At 44.9% G+C, this 20,255-nt stretch overlaps 1 long non-coding RNA gene across 3 annotated transcripts in view; it reads right to left on the bottom strand.

Moving 5' to 3' along the window:
• Window positions 1-627: 627 nt before the first annotated feature.
• LOC139272619 (uncharacterized) overlaps window positions 628-20,255 on the bottom strand; it is a 166,547-nt gene continuing 146,919 nt past the window's right edge. For all 3 annotated transcript variants that reach the window (XR_011594912.1, XR_011594913.1, XR_011594914.1), the window contains 2 exons: window positions 17,481-17,631; window positions 628-722 (listed from right to left, as the gene is read on the bottom strand). This is a non-coding gene — a long non-coding RNA (uncharacterized lncRNA). The remainder of the gene's footprint in view (window positions 723-17,480; window positions 17,632-20,255) is intronic.

The raw sequence follows: 20,255 nt of genomic DNA, 5'->3' as shown, positions 1-20,255 counted from the left end.
GCTGGTACCAGCCACATATTTGCTCGAATTTGGCCTATAATGGAGGGAGAGGAGGAGGCATCACAGCACACTGTGGAGACTGACGCTGGAGAGAGCGGAGAGGAGCACATTGGAGGGCGAAAAGAGCGAGGAGGTTCTCGGATGAGGCAAGTGCCTCCCTCCTGCAGGAGGTCGAGTTACGCTGGGATGATTTAACACAGGGAGGGTGTGGGAAACCCACCCCAAAGGCCTACCAGAAGAAATGGGCCAAGATAGCAGAGATGGTCTTGTCAGCAACCAACGAGGTGTGTGAGGGTAACCAATGTTGAAAACGATGGAACGACCTTGTGGGATCCACAAGAGTATTACATTTATTTACATGTACTTATGTATTTACATAATTTGATTTGTAAGAATCATGAGTGACTATCAACAGATATGAGGTCTTTCACTTTTACCGGGAATGTTGTAATCAAAGCCTGCGGTCACGGTGTACGTCTTTAGGTAAAGAATGATAATTATCATAAAGTCTCTGTGACAGTACCTAGCAATGATATCACGCAATGACCTCATGCCATGTCATCCTGTTACCTTTTACAGAAGAAGCTATTGATGATGAGGTCTGTGCAGAGGCAAACGGGTGGGGGGGCCACCAGTCCCCAGCGACATCACTGAGATGGAGGCGCGGGTGCTCGCACTCGTGGGGAAGCACCCCCGGACAGCCACGGATGTATCTGCAGAGCCTGAAGTGAAGCCACATGAGTAAAGTTTACACCATTGCGTGATGTAAAGTCAATAGATGCCACACTCACTCATATCCGAACAATCATATATGATAGATGATTTCTAAAATTGTCCTAGACATAATGATGACCTAATGAAAATCATTGCAATGCACAATGTGTTGATGGTCATGAAATGTGATGTCTGTGATGAATTTGATAGCGGTGGTGCTTTTGTCGTACATATGCTGTGTGTAGCGCTGGACTCGCCTTGTGACCCTAGCACCCCTTCTCCTCCAATAACCTCATTTGTGTTTTGCAGCTCAGCCAACAGCACGGCCCCAGGCAAGACCACAGAGGCCAGAAGGTGGGGGCGCAGGGCCCAACTCTCCAGACGATCCTACATCTGGTGCTGAGGAGCTCCGATTCTCGCCCGTCAATCCGCTGGGTCTGTTCTCTACGGATGAGAGCGTGGACTTCGAGGAACCTGCATCACCACTCTCCAGAAGCCATTCCACCCCAAGGCCATCTAGTGCTCCTCCGGTCATTCCCACCTGCACTCTGGAGGTACCGGCCCCAAGCACCTCCCCATAGGGCACCCCATTTGTCCCCAGGAAGGCGCTGACGCTGTGGAGGCGTCGTGGATGCGGCAGGTCTGGTCCATAAGCGCCACATGAGAGCGGAGAGATGGTTCAGTTGTCCAGGAGGACAGTAGACATTGGTGACCAGCTCATCGAAGCTTTGGGAGGCATATCCCGACAGCTGGCCACCATGACTGAGTACGTCCCACGGATGGCGGAGGCCCTGGATACGATAGCCAGGAACACTGCTGGCACAGGCCCCCCAGTGGTCCCAGAGCGTGGCACTCCACCCCTAGGTTCCGCACCACCACTGCGATCGACAGATGAGAGGAAGGACCAAGATCCTGCTTCTGCATCAGAGAATGTTCCTCTCTCGGCACCCGCTGCTCCTGTACCCATGTAACCACTACATCTGCCTTCATCCCCTGCAATGAGGCATCGTCTGAGGAGTTCCTCGGCCAGGCACCATGGAGTGAGGAGGGGAAGGGGTAGAGGTGGGGAAAAGAAGGGGAGGGGGAATGGAAAGTGAGGTGCATGTCCGCAAGAGATGTCTGTCTTATATCTCCAGCTGGGTGTATGCAATTTGTTGTAATGTATGGGGGGTAGGGACCACCCTCCTGCTTTGCATTTGTATTCTGTGTTGCTGGACATGTTGAACATTTGACTAATGTCAATGATGGAAAAAGTGGGATGTGGGCGGGGGTTGGCTGTTATTGCCCGTGATACTTAATGTTATATATGTAAACTTGTATATACTCTATACAGCCACCAGAGGACTCATCCCCTGGAGTCCCAAGGGATCCCATAATCCCTTGGGAGCACAGGTATTTAAGGAGGCCTCACAGGTTGGAGAGGCACTCTGGAGACCTGCAATAAAAGACTAGGGTCACACTTTATTTTGAGCTCACAGTGTTCAGTCTGACTCTTTCTCCACATATATTATTTCAGACCAATGTTGGTATTTTTTTTTTTTTATTGAACATAACCTTGTTGCACATTTTCTCAGATAGCTGGACCGTTACACACTGGTGATTCCTTAACATGAAAGGGTTAAATAAAAATTAACTTCAATCAACGTAAACTTTAACTGGCACCAAGGTGATGGGCACCATTGGTGTCTGAGCTGCACATACATAGCAGTGTGTCAGCGTTGTCTCTCACAGCAACGTTCTCTCAGGCAAATCGTTCAGATATCAGCTCCTCACGTAAGAGTCTTGCAGCTATGTGGCCACCACGGGTCCTATCCTGCAGTCTGGAGGGGGTCGTGGGAATGGTTGCACAGCCAGCCTGATTGTCTGGCCCTAGGTCAGTGTCCAGCCCCTCATCCTCCTCTTCCTCTCTCTCCTGAGTTGGAGCATCAGTCTCTTCTGGCAATTCTTGGCCCCTCCTGATAGCCAGGTTGTGCAGCATGGAGCACACGACCACGAATTTACCTACTTGTTCAGGGTTGTATTGCAGTGCCCCTCCTGACCTCGACCAACACTGATGTCCTGATTGCAGACTGCATATGTGGCCTGATGAACTCACAAATTTCATTGATCACCACCTTGTGGAAGCGCAGTCTCCGAAGGCAGGTGTGCTCGGACAGATCGAGGTAAGACCTCGTTTCCCTGTACGTGCGGGGTGTGTATGGTCTGGCCCTCCTCCTCATTCTTGCATGTCTTAAATTGGGCACATAATGATGTGCATCACACATTGAGCCATCTGCACTCTGAAGCATCTGTGTATTAATCGATGCAGGCTGAGAAATGGCTGGCCTCATTGCAATGAAAATATAATAGTGATTGATCAGAAGCAATAATTTCCTCACTAAAATACACCTGCAGGCAGAAAATACTAGTGGGAGTTGTGTACAGGCCGCCAAACAGTAGTAGTAAGGTTGGGGACAGCATCAAACAAGAAATAAGGGAAGCATGCAATAAAGGTACAGCAGTTATCATGGGCGACTTTAATCTACATATTGATTGGGCTAACCAAACTGGTAGCAATGCGATGGAGGAGGATTTCCTGGAATGTATTAGGGGTGGTTTTCTAGACCAATGTGTCGAGGAACCAACCAGGGAGCTGGCCATCCTAGACTGGGTGATGTGCAATGAGAAAGGACTAATTAGCAATCTTGTTGTGCAAGGCCCCTTGGGGAAGAGTGACCATAATATGGTAGAATTCTTTATTAGGATGGAGAGTGACACAGTTAATTCAGAAACTAGGGTCCTGAACTTAAGGAAAGGTAACTTCGATGGTTTGAGGCGTGAATTGGCTAGAGTAGACTGGCAAATGATACTTAAAGGGTTGATGGTGGATAGACAATAGCAAACATTTAAAGATCACATGGATGAACTTCAGCAATTGTACATCCCTGTCTGGAGTAAAAATAAAACGGGGAAGGTTGCTCAACCGTGGCTAACAAGGGAAATTAAGGATAGTGTTAAATCCCAGGACGAGGCATATAAATTGACCAGAAAAAGGAAGGATGTTTTTGCTATTGAGGGAGTGCAACAACGGTTCACCAGACTGATTCCCGGGATGGCCGGACTGACATATGAGGAGAGATTGTATCAACTGGGCCTTTTTACATTGGAGTTTAGAAGGATGAGAGGGGATCTCATAGAAACATACAAGATTCTGACGGGGCAGGACAGGTTAGATGCAGGTAGATTGTTCCCAATGTTGGGGAAGTCCAGAACCCTTAGGATAAGGGGTAGGCCATTTAGGACTGAGATGAGGAGAAACTTCTTCACTCAGAGAATTGTTAACCTATGGAATTTCCTGCTGCAGAGAGTTGTTGATGCCAGTTCATTGGATATATTCAAGAGGTAGTTAGATATGGCCCTTACGGCTAAAAAGATCAAGGGGTATGGAGAGAAAGCAGGAAAGGGGTACTGAGGGAATGATCAGCCATGATCTTATCGAATGGTGGTGCAGGCTCGAAGGGCCGAATGGCCTACTCCTGCACCTATTTTCTATGTTTCTATGTTTACAGTAAATGCCCAATAGTCCAGAGTCTGAATATAGAAACATAGAATATATGTCTTTTAAGATGGTCGCTTCACTTGAGAAGAACTCCAGAGTCAATCCAAACTCCCCCAAAGTTGAAGCAGCCTTTGAAAATGGCAGCCACACCGCTGGCTTTAGTTCAGAACAGTTCCACTTTTTCCGGGTGGTTTTTTGGGTGAGCGATATTGTGGGCGATATGTGTGCAAGGTGATGAAAGTGATGGTGGGTGATCTCCTGGGTGTTAGTTTCGCCAAATGTGCTCTTTACAACAAAAAATAATGGGCAGGCGGTATTATTGAATCTCGGCGTTAATTCCGTGCAGAAACTAACGCTGGGCTATATTATGGGCATTGATTTTGCCCATTCTGATGACTCCGCCCAAAAAAAGTGGGCGGGCAGTATTATTTTTTTCCGGTTTACACACATGGGGAAAGTAACGCTCGGCGATAAATTTCCGAAAAATGCCCATCAGTTTCCATTTTGTGGCTAAATGGGGGATATCTGGGCGTTTTACGTCATTTCAACGGTAAAATGGACATTAAGTGGGCGTTAGGCATGCAAAAAAACGTGGAAAATCTAGCCCATGTTCTCTAATAGGCCTTATCCTTTCTTTAGTTATCCGCTTGCACTTAATATATTTATAGAACATCTTTGTGTTTTCCTTGATTTTACTTGCCAAGAATTTTTCATGCTCTCCCTTAGCATTCCTAATATCCTTTTTAATTGCACCTCTGAACTTCCTATATTCCTCCAGAGATTCTGCAGTATTTAGCCGTCGGTATATGACATAAGCGTCCCTTTTTTTCTTTATCCCTAGACATCCAGAGGGCTCTGGAATTGTTATTCCCACCCTTTTTCTTTAAGGGCATATGTTTAGGAGCTTAGACGTCTGAAAAACAATGGTAGATCAAACATTTTCTGTGAAAAACTTTTCAGAAAGGATTTTGAGTGATTTGTGCTTAAAATTATCCACTGGTCAGATGATGCTGTGGCAGGGTGATGAGCTTATGTAGGCAATTTCCATTATAAATATGGACATAGGGAATTTGTAATGGAAAAAGTTTTTCACAAAGGTGTGATGAAAAGAGTGACAATGTGGAGTAAGGTTTTGTAGACAGGAAACACGCGTATAGATTAATAGAAATTAAAAACTTAATATATGAACGTCTGAGCTGCTAAATGTTCAATCCATTTTTACTGCATAGCTTACAGATAAAATGGATGGCACGTGTTCATTGCATTCATGCCACATTAGTGTACCAGGACAATAGCTGATTTGCAGCTTCTTGTTCACAAATATGTTGATTTTGTTTTTTTAATTTTAGCCCATTTGCCTGTCAGCTCCCTCAGGCCACCTGTCAAACTGACATTCAATGCATTGTGTAGTACCATTGTTTGAATCACTATGTTTACTTGTCTGTTCCGCATCTAAAGGTGACACAGTTATGAATGAAATGCAAAAATGCACTCTGTCGAACTAACAGGCTGATTTTTCATTCAGATTCATGGTGTTCCTTTTTTGCTCTTCTATAAAACTGCCCATATTAAAGGTGTCATGTATCTCACATTACTGTATATAACAGTATCTTACCATGCTATACATGACTGTAACTGGATATGATCTGCAACAATAAGCATACCTTACCACCAGGGGTGCACTTGCAGGAGACACTCCATACCTGTCCCACTGAGGTATATAAAGGGAGGTCTCAGGCAAGTGCGGCACTGGAGAGCTGGAATTAAAGGTGTAGGTCCTGAGTGACCTTGATTTCAGCATGTGTCTCGTGTAAATCAGTACATTAGAGTCAGGACTTAACAAAAGGGTTTAATGAAAACCAGGCTGAAGTGGCTTAAAACAACTTTCTGAGCTAATAATTATCTGTGGAGGACAAAGATAGAAAACTGAACATAACTCAGGAGAAATAACCCTCGAATATGGTCACAGTAAACTAGAGCAATAATGTCGTAAATTGAGAGGAAGAACGACTCCAAAGAGTGCAATAGGTTATAGAATAGAAATTTATTGAGTAAAATGGTTGCTGTCTTTTGCGGCTTGTATCTTTGGGCTTGAATTTCCATAGGCCTCCCGTTATGTTTCTGGGTGGTATTGGCCATTGTGGGCGATAACAAGGTGAGCGAGAAATTCCCCACCTGAGTTACGCCGGCGGTTTCGAGGTACCGCTGGGGAGCGGACCGCCGGTGTGCACCGTTCTCAGGTCGCTCTGGCGTGATATTTGGCTCAGCGGTGACCTGTAGGTAAGTATGAAAAAAAACGCCCACGAGAATCAACGGAGCTGGGTGGTTGGTGATTAGCTCTTCAAGAAAAAGGTTAGTAATTGTCTTTTTACACATTATTTTAAAATTATGTTGTGGTGATTTAGGTTAAAAGGGTCTGGAGAATGTTTGAATGATCTTTTATGTCCTGTTTTTTAAAACAATATTTTAAATGTTTTTCTGCTCCTCGGCCCAACCCGTAACCTCAGGGTAAATTTTTAGTGATTTTTTTAATTTATCGCCCATTTTCTTTCGGAACCGCCCAATCGACCCTAAATTCCACTTTTTTGCCAAGAATCGGGGTGCTGGACAGATTTTTTTATTTTTTGGGGGGAAGTTTTTGCCGGCAATAATCTTGGGAATCTTAGTGGTCTTTTGTCGGCAATCGGGTGCTGGCGGGTTGTTAGGAAATTAGAGAGGTTCCTGAACAATTAGTGCTGTGCTACAGCTGCTTGGCAGCTTGAGTAGAAAAGGCTAGGCCAGACCACCATTGTATTAGAGACAGTGTGTATAGTATTGAATTTCACTGAGTCTTCCTCTGAAAGATCTGAACAAGATGTATTGCATATGGTCCTAACTAGGTCGGTGTAAGGTGAGGACCCCCGGCAGACAGGAGAGAATAATTCTCGAGAGACTTACAGACAACAGAATTAAATTAAACCTCATATTTGATAAAGACCTGGGTGTAAGGTGAAAAGCATTTGATATATGTTTAGGAAACTAGAAATTGCTTAGAAACTAGTCTAGAAAAAACTGATCATGTTTTTAATAATAGGATATTTTAGCCTTGCAACTAAAATTGCTGTTGAGTATTTCAGTCTGGAACAAATTTTAAAATTGACTGGAAGTTTGAGATACTATTCCATTAGACATCTGTTTGTATGGCGAATAAAATATTTAAAGTACTTTTACAGTTATATATTTAAGAGTTACAGACAAACTTTTAAGTAAAGTTTGAAACGTTGAGAAAGATTGGGAATGAAATTGGCCTGTTGTGTGCCTCCCGTTAGCACATCCAGTGTCGGGGGGGTGGGGGGGTGCCAGCCTAACAAGGCGCAAAAGTGTTTTCACTCGGGTGGGGCGGGGCGCTACCGGCTTCCACGAAATTGTGCGGGAATTAGCGGAGTCATGAAACCAGTAGAGCCGCGCCCCCACTGGTAGCCTCCGGGACTCTGTGCCTGCGGCGATGACATAATCGCCGTGCGTGGCGACCCCTTTTCGCCCTGCAGCGGCCCATTTTTGCCCCATGGCAGAAATTGGGCAGTGCCCTGTGGGGCTGCTGTGGGCAATGTCAATTGCGGGGCTCACAGGGTGAAATTTAAAGGGAAGGTGCGCTTCGCCATGCGCCTCCATTTTTTTTGGCCGACTTACCGGTCGGGTCTTTCTGTGCCGATTTAGTGTGGTCCCTGCCGTGATCGTGCAGCCCAGCACTCCGTTTCGTCGCCGGGCTGTGGCCACGGCACCCAGCATCCCTGGTGGCCTAATGGATGCCCATCAAGAGCCATGCAGAGCTCGCAGCGTCCCTCCCCTTTAACGGAAGGGGAGGGCCCGTGGAACATGGCAGCGCTATGTGGAGAGGTCGTGTAACACTCCGCGTTGCACGCATTTAGTGCCCCCGTGAGTAAGTGGAGCACGCGACACTGCGCTCCACTTCCTATGAGGGGTGGTAATCCCAATTTTGCTTCAAGGGCGGGACTTCAGCACCGGGAGCAGAATATCCGACCTCGGAAAGGTTAGCGCCCGCAAACGGGTAGATACGCAATTTCACGCACATTGAGTTACGCAAATTACATTGGTCCCGTAATACTTGGAAATGCAATCCTGGCAGTCACTCCAAGCTCGTGCTTAGCGCTGGTTTTCAGTGTTGACTCCACCAGAGTATAACGGTCAAGGGGAAGGGCCTTTAATTAGCATGGGGTCAGTGAGCACCCACACCACAATGGGCACATCTTGTGTGCCCACCTACCCCAAGCTGCAGGGAAAATCCAACCTCAGGCTGTCCAGGTTGGAGGACAGTATTGGTGTCTCCACCCATAAATCATCCAAGTCCACTCAAGTAGCATGAGGTGGATAGATTTTTGTGGGACCACGAGGAGCTTTAATCCTGACTCCACAGAAATCAGTTTGAATTCTATTACTTGCCGTTTTTGGAGTGGCCTGCAGCGAACCCTTTAAGAACTGTTGGTTGTGTCACTCTGCACCAAGTACCAGTGAGTTTAGCATATGTGCCGCACACTCCACGCATTGGTACCTGAAAATTTCATTCGGATCCTATGTACAGGACCCTGACTTGCGTACCTTAATGAAGCAGCTGTCTGCAACAGAAGGGCACTGTGGCAACAACATTTCCAGAACCAGATGAAATACATCAGTAAATAGCACATTACCGTCCAAGCCAAAAACAGAGACAAAACCGGCCCCAATCACAATCTAGAGTTTCGAAGAATTAGAGGTGATCTCATTGAAACATACAAAATTCTTACAGGGCTTGACAGGGTAGATGCAGGGAGGATGTTTCCCCTGGCTGGGGAGTCTGGAACCAGGGGTCACAGTCTCAGAATAAGGGGTTGGTCATTTAGTACCGAGATAAGGAGAAATTTCTTCATTCAAAGGATTGTGAATCTTTGGAATCCTCTACCCCAGAGGGCTGTGGAGGCTCAGTTGTTGAGTATATTCAAGACAGAGATCGATAGATTTTTGGATATTAAGGGAATCAAGGAATATGGGGATAATGCAGGCAAGTGGCGTTGAGGAAGTAGATCAGCCATGATCTTATTGAATGGCGAAGCAGTCTTGAGGGGCTGAATGGCCTACTCGTGCTCCTAATTCTTATATTCTTATGTTCCAAGGTCAGTTTATTTGCACAATTATTCACAGCTCGAAGTGCAGATTTGGGTGTGCACATGGACGTAACCTAATGCTGAGTGAATTTGTGGTTCAGATGAAATTTAAACAAATGACAAAAATTAAAGGGAAGTGGCAGAATAGGAAGGCAAATACAGAGGCAGTCCTTGGAAGTACTCAAAAGGCATTTCAACTCACTGACAGCCTTTGCTGAGGGTGATGGGGGAGAGTGGCCTTAAATAATGAAAGTAAAGGAAATCCAGTATGGAGACATGAGTCTGCAGGCATATGACAGAGTAGCTCAGCACACAGTCTCTTGTTTGATGGCTACTGAGTTGAACGTTGTGCTGCATGAAGTGACAGTAATGAAGGTGGCCCTGTTTACTACCTTGTAGCACTATCCCCATAGGTCAAGATTGCAGTATGCCTGGAGAAGGTGTAGCCAGGTTGGGGACTGCAGCTTACTGTTACTGACACTGTCCGTGCAAGCTCATTTGTGCATTTTAGCTGCTGTTGTCCTTGTAGTAGATTGCAAAGCTGTAGGTCTAGTTCTCTGCTGATCCGGAGTCTGTGAAGACACTTCCCCATGGTATTGCCAAGTAAGTGTGCCAGGACCTGCAGATATAGCTGATGGTATCTTGGTCGAGCTGGAGGTTCATACAGGAATACTTTCTTCCGTGCAGGATCACTTCAAGCATTAAGAACCACCCAATCAGGCCTTCACAAATCATCTTTGTGCTATTGGGTCTGCTTCTACAACCTCTCTTATGAATTGGCATTTCTGTTTGCACTAATCCTCTTCCAAATGAACTTATTGATGTGGATGTGAAGGATGCACCCAGTGGGCAGAGAATATCTCTGGTGCAGCCTTACCTGCCTGGTATCTTTCCTTTCATAGAATAATAGAAGCTTAGAAATTTACAGCATGGAAGGAGGCCATTTTGGCCCAGCTAATCCACGCTGGCTGACCAAGAGCAATCCAGCCTAATAGAAACATAGAAACATAGAAAATAGGTGCAGGATTAGGCCATTCGTCCCTTCTAGCCTGCACCGCCATTCAATGAGTTCATGGCTGAACATGCAACTTCAGTACCCCATTCCTGCTTTCTCGCCATACCCCTTGATCCCCCTAGTAGTAAGGACTTCATCTAACTCCTTTTTGAATATATTTAGTGAATTGGCCTCAACAACTTTCTGTGGTAGAGAATTCCACAGGTTCACCACTCTCTGGGTGAAGAAGTTTCTCCTCATCTCGGTCCTAAATGGCTTACCCCTTATCCTTAGACTGTGACCCCTGGGTCTGGACTTCCCCAACATTGGGAATATTCTTCCTGCATCTAACCTGTCTGAACCCATCAGAATTTTAAACGTTTCTATGAGGTCCCCTCTCATTCTTCTGAACTCCAGTGAATACAAGCCCAGTTGATCCAGTCTTTCTTGATAGGCCAGTCCCGCCATCCCAGGAATCAGTCTGGTGAACCTTCGCTGCACTCCCTCAATAGCAAGAATGTCCTTCATCAAGTTAGGAGACCAAAACTGTACACAATACTCCAGGTGTGCCCTCACCAAGGCCCTGTACAACTGTAGCAACACCTCCCTGCCCCTGTACTCAAATCACCATTCAGATAATAGTCTGTCTCTCTGTTTTTACCACCAAAGTGGATAACCTCACATTTATCCACATTATACTTCATCTGCCATGCATTTGCCCACTCACTAAATCTATCCAAGTCGCTCTGCAGCCTCATAGCATCCTCCTCGCAGTTCACACTGCCACCCAACTTAGTGTCATCCGCAAATTTGGAGATACTACATTTAATCCCCTCGTCTAAATCATTAATGTACAATGTAAACAGCTGGGGCCCCAGCACAGAACCTTGCGGTACCCCACTAGTCACTTCCTGCCATTCTGAAAAGTACCCATTTACTCCTACTCTTTGCTTCCTGTCTGACAACCAGTTCTCAATCCATGTCAGCACACTACCCCCAATCCCATGTGCTTTAACTTTGCACATTAATCTCTTGTGTGGGACCTTGTCCCACTTTCCAGCTCTTGGTCCGTAGCCTTGTAGGTTACGGCACTTCAAGTGCACATCCAAGTACTTTTTAAATGTGGTGAGGGTTTCTGTCTCTACCACCCATTCAGGCAGTGAGTTCCAGACCCCCACCACCCTCTGGGTGAAAAGATTTCCCCTCAAATCCTTTCTCAACCTACTAGTAATTTCTTTAAATCTGTGCCCTCTGGTTGTTGACCCCTCTGCTACGGGAAATAGGTTCTTCCTTTCCACTCTATCTAGGTCGCTCATAATTTTATAGACCTCAATAAGGTCTCCCTCAGCCTCCTCTGTTCCAAAGAAAACAAACCCAATATATCCAATCTTTCCTCATAGTTAAAACTCTCCAGTCCAGGCAACATCCTCATAAATCTCCTTTGTACCCTCTCTAGTGCAATCACATCTTTCCTGTAATGTGATGACCAGAACTGCACGCAATACTCTAGCTGTGGCCTAACTCGTGTTTTATACAGTTCAAGCATAAACCCCCTGCTCTTGTATCTATGCCTCAGCTAATAAAGGCAATTATTCCATATGCCTTCTTAATCACCTTATCTATCTGGCCTACTACCTTCAGGGATCTATGTACATGCACTCCAAGGTCCCTTTGTTCCGCTACAATTCTCAGTGTCTTACCATTTAATGTGTATTCCCTTTCCTTATTAGCCCTCCCCAAATGCATTACCTCACACTTCTCCAGATTGAATTCCATTTGCCACTGTTTTGCTCACCTGACCAGTTCATTGATATCTTCCTGCAGTCTGCAGCTTTCTTCTTCATTATCAAGCGCATGACCAATTTTTATATCATCTGCAAACTTCTTAATCGCAATTCCTACATTCAAGTCTAAATCATTGATATATACCACAAAAAGCAAGGGACCTAGTACAGAGCCCTCCAAAAACCCACTGGAATCAGCCTTCCAGTCACAAAAACACCCATCAACCATTAACCTTTGCTTCCTGCCTCTGAGCCAATTTTAGATCCAACTTGCCACTTTGCCTTGAACCCTAGAAACCTTGAAGCTTTTACTTTCCTGCTAAAATCCATATAGACTACATCAAACACAGTACTCTCATCGACCCTCCTTGTTACCTCCTCAAAAATTCAATCAAGTTAGTCAGACACAACCTTCCCTTAATAAGTCTATGCTGACTGTCCTTGCTAAACCCCTTAATACTTCCTCTCTCACTATGGTTAGTTCATCTAATATTTCACACTCCTCCTCCCTGATTGCAGTGTTTGCATCGCCTCTCTCTTTTATGAAAACAAACGCAATGTATTCATTTTTAACCATATCCACATCTTCCACCTCCATACACAGGTTATATTTATGGTCTCTAATAGGCCCCACTCTTTCTTTAGTTATCCTCTTGCTCTTAATGTATTTATAAAACATCTTTGGGTTTTCCTTGATTTTACTTGCCAAAATGTTTTCATACTCTCTCTTTGCTTTCCTGATTTCCTTTTAAATTTCACCCCTGCACTTCCTATACTTCTCTAGGCTTTCTGCAGTATTGAGCCCTCAGTATCTGTCATAAGCCTCCATTTTTTTCTTGATCCTACCCTGTATGCCCTTTGACATCCAGGGGTCTCTAGATTTGTTAGACCCACCTCCGTGGGTACATACTTGCTCTGAACCCTCAGGATCTCCTCCTTGAATGCCTCCCACTGCTCTGACACTGATTTACCTTCAAGTAGCTGTTTCCAGTCCACTTTGGCTAAATCACATCTCAGCTTGGTAAAATTGGCTTTCTCTCAATTTAGAACTTTTATTCCTGGTCTATCCTTGTCCTTTTCCATAACTACCCGAAAGCTAACTGAATTATGATCACTCGCACTAAAATGCTCTCCCACTGATACCCCTTCCACCTGCCCAGCTTCATTCCCTAAAACTAAATCCAGAGCCATCCCCTCTCTTGTTCGGCTTAAAGTTCTCCTGAATGCATTTTAGGAATTCTGCACTCTATACCTTTCACACTAATTCTATCCCAGTTAATATTACATAATTTAAATCCCCTACTATTACTGCCTTATAGTTTTTGGACTTCCCAGAAATTTGCCTACATATTTGCTCTTCTATCTCCCTCTGACTGTTTGGGGGTCTATCGTACACTCCCAGCAGTGTGATCGCCCCTTTTTTGTTCTTCAATTCAACCCATATGGCCTTATTTGATGATCCTTCTAAAATATCCCTCCTCACAGCTATAATTGTTCCTTTAATCAATATTGCGTTGTCCCCCTTCTTTTTTACCCTCCTCTCAATCCCATCTGAAAACCTTGTAACCAGGAATGTTGAGCTGCCATACCTACCCTTCTTTCAGCCATGTCTCAGTAATAGCTATAATATTATACTCCCAAGTATCTATCTGTGCTCTCAGTTCATCTGCCCTATACTCATTGCATTGAAGTATATACTGTTTATCATTGCCAAACTCCCTTGTTGTCTATTTTCTAGCCTTTGCTTCCTCTGCCTTTCAAAACAGCGCGGGAACCCAATGGCAGAGGCAGTGCAGCAGAGCACATTGGGAGAGCAGAACATTTTAAAACAGCATGGAAACCCAGTGGCCTCTTTCTCCAAAAAGGTCAGATATGGGGTGTGGAGATTCCCATTTGGGAAACCCATTGTTGGCACCAATGAAATTGTCCAAAAAAACCCCATAGAACTAATGCAATGAAATATCCTGCAAACTCAAATGAAGAAAAATCATGCAGAAATGGTCTGCAAATTGTTCACCAAATCTTCTTGCTAAGTCCTCTAAACTTACTGTAGAACTCAGTGGCCAGCAATTCTGGCCCTCCCAGTATATATGGGTGTGAAGTGCACCATGTATAATGCACACTGAAATGTTGGGAAATTGGGTAAATCAAATGGCATCTCTCACCCTTATTTTTAATATTATGAAATTCCCAGCTTCTTCAACCTGGAGCTTCCAGCTGCCCATTCTTTTCAAATTTAAAAATGTACGAGCAGTGTCAACTCAATGGAGAGCCAGTGGAATATATCTCTGCCAAATTGTCTGCTCAGTGACACCACAAAAACTAGTGTATGCAGGTGTAATAGTGGCATAAATTGGTGTCAATGGTCTCACTGTGCTGCCCCCAAAAAGATGGTGTTTGAAAATGGTATTATTCACACAGTCATAGCTGACTCACGAAGCAATTAGAGTTGTTGGCCGTGAAATTCAACCTGTTTGCGCCGGCTGTTAAGGCTGGTTTGGATGAAAAAATGGGGACCACCTCGCTTCCTCGGAATGCAGCGACCACCGTTTTTGGAAGATCGTCAGCACTGTTGTTCCCTGCGCTCGCTCCAAACATGGAAATTAGTCAGTTCGTGATGTTAATCAGCGTGCAATGCTGAATTGACGCATGACTTGCTATGTTGGATGTCCCTGCTCGTTTTAATGCCCTCTCCAAAGCACGCATGGCAGAACGTGTGTGCAGCTGTACGACAGACTTCTTAAAGGGACACATGCAACTTTCAGCTAAGTTTAGATTTTTGCTTTTGTACTGGTTCCATTACATTTTATTGGATGAATGGCTTGGTGTAAGACATTTAAAAAGTGGTTACAGTGTGAAGGGAGTGCCGGTAATGCTGCTTTGCAAGGCTTTGACTCTTAAAAGGAAGGCCTCTGAGAACATCACTTGCTCCCAGTCCTGGGGACTCTATTTGCAGCCCTGCTTGAGCTGCAGCATGACATTGAGATGGAGCATAGGCAGCAAAGGGGATAAGTTGCTCGCAGAGGGAGGAGGAGAGGGAAGAGGTGGAAGCAGAAGGAAGGAGGCAGCCCAGACAGTCCCTTTCTTGCCAGGATATCCGGGATCAAACCATCCGCTTGCAGTTCCAGTGAACCCAACCCCAATTTCCCTTTCAACATTTTGTCCACACCTTACCTTCCCTCTGTTACTGATCATCACAATGTCCCCTTGGCCACATTGAGGAAATAAAAACCACCACAAAGCAAACTTTCCAATCCAACTTTATCCATATATACATCCAATATTATTTCAAAAAATCAACTAATCACCCTTGTGCATTCCTTTAGTGATGTTTTGTGTGTGCCTTTGCTTATCCTAGTGCTACTACGCAGTGCTACCTCAGTGGCTGCAGCATGGCTGGTGGAAAGCTACTGACTTTCAGTGGGGACACTGCAGATGGCCTTGTAGGCGATCTCGAGAAGCTGGTGGCTGTGAGTGTCAAAACGAGTGCTGGCATTTCTTATTATTATTATTCTTCACTCCCCTCTCCCTCTTTTTGTTGACCCACTGGCTGGGCGGGCTGGATTTCTTGGGTGTCTGAAATGATGAAGGCACAAGAGTAGGGTTGTGGTGAGGGAAAGGGGTAAAGCAAGAGGTATGTAAATCAGAAGATATGTAGGATGAGGGGGAAGTGGGATGTGAGAAGGAGGATAATATATTGGCCTGGAAATTCCGGCCTCCCCGGGTCCATACTGACTGTCTACGGACCCGGAAAGGCATTGCAAAAGCCGATTTTCAGCGCACAATGCGCAAGCGCTGAAAACTTGACAGATCCAACGCATATTGGGAACAAAGACATTTGCAAGATTGCGGGATTTAACCATATCTTGCCCAGCAAATGTCCTCAAAATTCTTGCGCCTGATAAAAGCAGGCGCATAGCCTACTTTTACAGGCGTAGGAGTTTAAAAACATACAAAAGTATAATTAAATTAATTTTAAAAAGCACATTTTATTGTTAAAACCCTAATAACAAAACTTTAAAAAAAACAGAAAACTATTTTTCTTTTCGAAGGCATTCATTAACTTTAATTTCAATTAATTTTAATTATGTGAGGTGTGTTTTTTATTTTTTATTATTGCGTTTAGTGTGTTTGTTTTTTTCTCATGAATAGCAATGAGAACTCGTAGATACGGAGTTCTCATTGCTATTAATGAGAAAGCTGTGGAATACTGTACCTGATTGGCTGTGCCGTCACGCGTGACTGCACCTTCGGCGTGGGAACCTTGAGGATGGGAGCGTGCTTTGCAGCGCAGGAAGAGAATGTCACCCCAATGGAATCCCACACTCCTCCGGGACCACCAGATATTTTCGTATAAATTTTTCAGGTCAGATGCATCTGCCCGCGGGAACCCTCCGACCGCAATTTCTGGGCCATTAAGTAAAGTTAGCTTTGCTCGAACAAGGCGACCTTCGGCCCCCTGCTGAGTGCGTTGCCTGTCAGCAGTGCGTTCAGCGCTGGGCTGTGTGCTGCAATCATGAGAATTAGCAGCAGCATGAAGTTAACATGCTGCCTGCGCTGCTTGAACAGGCGTGGGCATATCGCACTTTGCGATGTCCGCACCCGTTTTTCAGTGCAATGGATTTTTAGCCCTGTTGAACCTTGACAAGACCTAGAACACAGTGCCTGTTTTGGACATTTGTGGGCAAAATCATAGAAATGACTGAACTGAACAGCAGGAGGCCAATTAGCCCATCTGGGGGCTGTGCCAGTGCTAATTCCTCAACTGGAGCTGTCTACATTAATTCCTAAAATATCTGGGAATTTTACCATATTATCCTTTTCCAGTGCAATTCAAATGAAATCATATATAAAATTATTATTGATGAAACGTTTTAACGTGAAAAGTGTTTGTGGGCCATTTGTATATAACACGGAGGCTTTTAACAAAATAGCAGAAGGATTTAGGGTAGAGAATTGTTCCATAGCATGAAGCCAAATATGAAAAAGTATCAATCAATTTATTTATACATGTGTGTGTATATATACATATGAGTATTTATGGGAATGAAGTATAAAACTAATTTGCAATTAACCCCAGACCTTGCTGAATAAATATCCCCCATATGTGAATTAGCACAACAATTTTAGTGGCTAATACTTTGAGGGTTAAGTTTATTTGCACACATGATAAACAAACATGTGTTATACATTGAAGAGGCTGATCATAAGGTCCTGAGCTGAGCAGTTAATCAATGCCTGAGTCTGATTAGTGGATCTCTTCAATAGTAATGCTGATGCATATTTTCAGGATGTGTATAAAAAAGGCCTACCGAAATGACTGGAGCCTTGTCCAACATCTACATAGTGGAAGGTTTCAGTGCTGCTTCAGCTTGTGTTGTGAAGACTCTTCTCAGCAGGCTTCTGGCACAGATCCTTTCAGGACTGTTTTCTTTGGATGAAGTTCTTCTTCCTAAGATCAGGCTGAAAATGGATAACTGCTTACCATTTCAATCCTGGAGCCAGCTGACATGTGGTACATACATTACTGAGGGCCTCACAAGTAAAAGGGAGATCATTGCAAGTTAGAAACTGAACCCATTATGGATAATAACAGATTCTATTTTCTTGTTAATTTATATTTTGACTTTTTAGTGCTTGCGACATAAACTTGAGCTCATCCAAAACTCTGCTGCCCTGTGTCCTAACTCTCACCAAGTCGTGTTCAACCATCACCCCTGTGCTTGCTGACCTACATTGGCTCCCAGTCCGGCAAAACTTCAATTTTAAAATATTTATCCTCGTTTTCAAATCCCTCCATGGCCTCACCATCTGTATCCTCTTTCAAGAAGGTCCAAGAGGTCCCCCATTCAGCCCCTGGTCTATGCTTAGTTAGCAAAATGTCCTAGGGGGAGTGTTTGCTAGTGCTGTGGTGGAGGAGTTAAACTAATATGACAGGTGGATGGGAACCTATACAGGGAGACAGAGGGAAGTAGAATGGGGGCAGAAGCAAAAGATAGAAAAAAGAAAAGTAAAAGTGGAGGGCAGAGAAACCTAGAGCAAAAAGGGCCACATTACAGCAAAATTCTAAAGGGACAAAGTGTGTTAGAAAGACAAGCCTGAAGGCTCTGTGCCTCAATGCGAGGAATATTCGGAATAAGGTGGACGAATTAACTGTGCAGATAGCAGTTAACGGTTATGATGCAATTGGCATCACTCCAGACATGGCTCCAGGGAGACCAAGGCTGGGAACTCAACATCCAGGGGTATTCATTATTTAGGAAGGATAGACAGAAAGGAAAAGGAGGCGGGGTGGCATTGCTGGTTAAAGAGGAAATTAATGCAATAGTAAGAAAGGACATTAGCTTAGATGATGCAGAATCGGTATGGGTGGAGCTACGGAATACCAAAGGGCAGAAAACGCTAGTGGGAGTTGTGTACAGACTACCAAACAGTAGTAGTGAGGTTGGGGACAGCATCAAACAAGAAATTAGGGATGCATCTAATAAAGGTACAGCAGTTATCATGGGTGACTTTAATCTACATATTGATTGGGCTAACTAAACTGGTAGCAATGCAGTGGAGGAGGATTTCCTGGAGTGTATTAGAGATGGTTTTCTGGACCAATATGTCGAGGAACCAACTGGGGAGCTGGCCATCCTAGACTGGGTGATGTGTAATGAGAAAGGACTAATTAGCAATCTTGTTGTGCGAGGTCTCTTGGGGAAGAGTGACCATAACATGGTAGAATTCTTTATTAAGATGGAGAGTGACACAGTTAATTCAGAAACTAGGGTCCTGAACTTAAGGAAAGGTAACTTCGATGGTTTGAGGCATGAATTGACTAGAATAGACTGGCAAATGATACTTAAAGGGTTGACGGTGGATAAGCAATGGCAAACATTTAAAGATCACATAGCTGAACTTAAGCAATTGTACATCCCTGTCTGGAGTAAAAATAAAATGGGGAAGGTGGTTCAACCGTGGCTAACAAGAGAAATTAAGGGTAGTGTTAAAACCAAGGGAGAGGCATATAAAGTGGTTCGAAAAAGCAGCAAACCTGTGGACTATGAGAAATTTAGAATTCAGCAGAGGAGGACAAAGGTTTTAATTAAGAGGGGGGGAAATAGAGTACGAGAAGAAGCTTGCCGGGAACATAAAAACTGATTGACATGTATTTCATCATCTTGCAATGACAATAGTTATGTAACTGTAGCTCATGCACACTGTACCCGTACTCTTGAAATGCACACCCTGACCACAGGGGGTGAGCTTGCAGGAGACACTCCTCACCTGGGTTTCCAGGTATAAAAGGGGAGGTCCCACCCAGGGTCAGCACTCCTTGGTCCTGGGAATAAAGTGAAAGTCACAGAGTGACCATGTCTGACATGCCTCGTGTGAGTTTGTAACAAGGTGCAGAGACACCACATTTGGCGACGAGAAACGGGAATCACCGAACCACGAGGATGGCTACCGGTGGCACAGAAGAACGCTACTGTGTGGGTGAGGACTGGGATGACTTTGTGGAAAGACTCCAGCAAAGCTTTGTCACAAAGGACTGGCTGGAAGAGACAGCGGCTGACAAGCGGAGGGCGCATCTACTGACCAGCTGTGGTCCACAGACGTATACGCTGATGAAAGACCTGCTCGCACCCCAAAAGCCAGCGGACAAGTCCTTCGAAGAGCTCAGCCAGCTGATCAGTGAGCATCTCAAGCCGGCAAGTAGCATACACATGGCCCAGCACCGGTTCTACTCTCACCGGCGTCGGGAGGGTCAAAACGACTCGGACTTCGTGGCGGAACTGTGGCGTTTGGCCAGTCTCTGTAAGTTCTCCGATGCCTGCAGGGGGGAGATGTTAAGGGACTTTTTCATCGAGGGCATTAATCATGCCGGCATTTTCAGGAAGCTCATAAAGACTAAGGACTTGACTTTAGCTCAGACCTTTATGGCAGGGGAAGGGGAGACCAAGCTAATTTACGCACGCAGCCCTGGTTTTAACGTTGCAATGAACCAGGGAGTTAATGTTGTAAAAGTGATACAGAACCCCGCAAGCAGGCAAGGGCAATTCGACACCGCCCAGGCAGGCAGGCAAGGGGAATTCGACACC

This window comes from Pristiophorus japonicus, chromosome 9 (genome assembly GCF_044704955.1).
Source record: "Pristiophorus japonicus isolate sPriJap1 chromosome 9, sPriJap1.hap1, whole genome shotgun sequence".
Lineage (NCBI taxonomy): Eukaryota > Metazoa > Chordata > Chondrichthyes > Pristiophoridae > Pristiophorus > Pristiophorus japonicus.
This window is presented reverse-complemented; position numbering and strand designations above follow the sequence as displayed.